Here is a 2995-nt window from a genome sequence, read left to right on the forward strand (position 1 = left end):
TGAGTGTAAAATACTTAAATACACCAAAAAACAAAATTGCTCTGCAACCAATCAACCTCATCCTCACCCACAGTCCTAAAGTAGTGATGGGCAGCAGTTCGATTCATTTAATTTAATTCAGTTTATGAGTCGATTCAAAAAGATTCGTTCGTTTGATTCGCTGAAAAACAAATCAAAACATCTATACTGAAGTACTTAGTTAGGAAGTACTATTTAAACGGAAAATGGCTAAGTATCCAATCTAAAGTTGGTTGTCTCGATAGTTATGCTTCTTAAACACAAAGTATAAGTTGAACAAACAATACATTTTTGTAAAAATCATGAAGAAAACACCAGAATATAAACTATTAAACATAGTTTAGCCAATAGTTTAACAGCCTTATAACATGTAGCTTGTAAAAACGAGTAAGAAAGTAAACCATCTAACTCGACTTCCTTCCTAGTAGTAGTTTATTGAATATCTTATTTTACGGGGTTGAAAGTAAGAGGTTCGAACGTATCGTATTTGTTGCAATTATCCGTGTTATTTATTTCATAACGGTGTTATCGAAGGCTTCTTCCTCTTGTGTCCATTGTTGTACAGTGCTATTCAAAGACAAGCCCCGGTTTACTTCACAACGGTGTTATCAATTATGTAGGCCTTTGTTCCTCTTGTGTCTGTTGTTGTACAGTGCTATCCAAAGATAAGACCCCGTCCTCTCCCCGGTTTACTTCACAACGGTGTTATCAATTATGTAGGCCTTTGTTCCTCTTGTGTCTGTTGTTGTACAGCGCTATTCAAATACACGACCCCCCCCCGGGGGTGTCGCTAATAACTTTATTAAAATCTTCTCTGCGTGTTTACATATTATTTTGTGTCCCCAAGTCTTTTTCAACTTATCAATTTAACTGACGAGGGTGCTGTCATACTTATCATATGCTCTGGAAGTTTTCGGTTGGATTGATAGGTTCTCTAACATAAAATGTTAAATTCTGCCAGCACTGCCTTTATTATACTGATTTGAAACAAACGCAATAAAGATATTAAAATCTCATTTCAGTTACCAGAATGGAAGAGGGACGATCACAGCTGTATAGCGACACACCAGTTTCTGGATTTATTTTTCATAAATACAAGACAAAATACAAGTAGTTCAAAATAAATGAGCACTAAACAAATATCTGGATATATGTCATAATAATGTTGGTGCTAATAATTATCATTATCGTGAATTATTATGATGTGAATACTGTGTGTAGATTTGAGTTGGTCCAGAATGATTATCGTACCGGATTCAGGAGCTTTTGAATCATCTCATGAGTTTATATTATTAGGCTGATTATTTCTCTTGTCACGTAATTTGTCAATCGCACGAGGAAAAAGAATCGATTCAACGGGACTCTGACTCGATCCTCGTGATCAACCATAATGAGTCGTTAGAAAAGAACGAATCGTTCTCGAATGCCACGTCTCTAATCCAAAGCACGGAGCGCGTTTTGCGGCAGCGAGTCGCGAACCATGTATTATTAGGTCCACAGGCCAGGCAAGCTAACTTCTAAGCCACGCCCAGTCCTCTTCGAATCAGTAGTAGATCAATTATTTTTATTCTCAAGAATTGTACTACGTGCAACTGGAATATACTGTACATGACTATATCAGTAGTGACACAATCTATATTAAATAGTTACAATAAACCTTTAAGCTACTTAATATTGGCTTGAGCTACAAATGAGGTTTTGTAATTCGTAAGATAATGTGATGAAGCATGTTTTAAGCAAGCTTAATCCAATCAGTCCAAATTCCGCAAAAACATATTTAGCAGAGGTGTCGCTAGGCGCTGGCACACGAGGCTCGTACCCCGAATCACCAGTTGGTGTCTTGAAAAAAATCAGATTAGAAAAAACCATGATCGATATCATACTGAAACGTCGAAAATTCCTACCCCTACAGAACCGAGCCACGAATCTTTTAAACATCCAGTGACGCCTCTGATAGTTAGCGTTCTTTTTAGCTTGAAAACATGTGATCACATTATTCACAATTAAGGATAATTAATTATGCATTACGTTAAGTATTCGTCACATGGCAATTAACTTCTTGATGAAAAAGGAGATCATCCACAAAACAGTTCTTTGTTCTATTTTTATAAACGCAAGAGCTTTCAGTTGTCATGAGTCTAACAAAAATATTTGGATTATTCAACGCATGATTACAAACTCTTTTCTAGATCTATTTTTTAGCCAAACGCTCCATTAAAACAAGAACAACATGAAACCTGTAAGCCAGCAGGAAAACAAAAGCGGTGTAAAAAATTATAAAACCTTTTCTCGACATTATATAACATCAACATTGTCTTTTGTTATCTTTTTCACTCATTGAATGTTTACTTCATTTTCTACTGCAAATATATATCCCAGTCTTCTATTCTTCCGAAATTCATATATTTAATTATACTTAATAATTCAGAAAATGTTGCTACCTCTTAACATCTTGAGTAAGATGGCGTTACTCCTCGCGGTTCAAAGTAATATTACTGCTGTTTCCCCATAAGTAGACTGAGACGCTATTTACGTTACCTAAAGAAACCTATCCCCTGCTCTCGGTTGGTCCCTGGAGTGTACTTTGGCCTACTTACTTCACCAATTATACTTAAACTGTCAGAGAAAATTCATATCAACTACTGGAAAACCGTTTCACGACCTGGAAGTTCGTATCGGGCTAAACGTTAATCACTAGACTTGATGGAACGAGCTTGAGTCAAAACTATAATATTGTTAATTTTAGATTATGTTTGGAATGGAGACCAAGATGGGACTGAGTTTTTAGGATTTTTAGAGCACCATGATACTTTTTTACACCTCAGGGTGTAACATATAATAATCACGTTGCTTTAAACGCTAAACTAATCCATCTTGAAATAATAGTGGCTACATCGGCTGAAGTTGAATTATTTTAACTTGCATCTGTCAATATCAGCTATCGTACTTCTGGCTGATGTTGAATTCAATATAACTT

The sequence above is a fragment of the Limulus polyphemus genome, unplaced genomic scaffold, assembly GCF_000517525.1.
Source record: "Limulus polyphemus unplaced genomic scaffold, Limulus_polyphemus-2.1.2 Scaffold835, whole genome shotgun sequence".
NCBI classification, from domain to species: domain Eukaryota; kingdom Metazoa; phylum Arthropoda; class Merostomata; order Xiphosura; family Limulidae; genus Limulus; species Limulus polyphemus.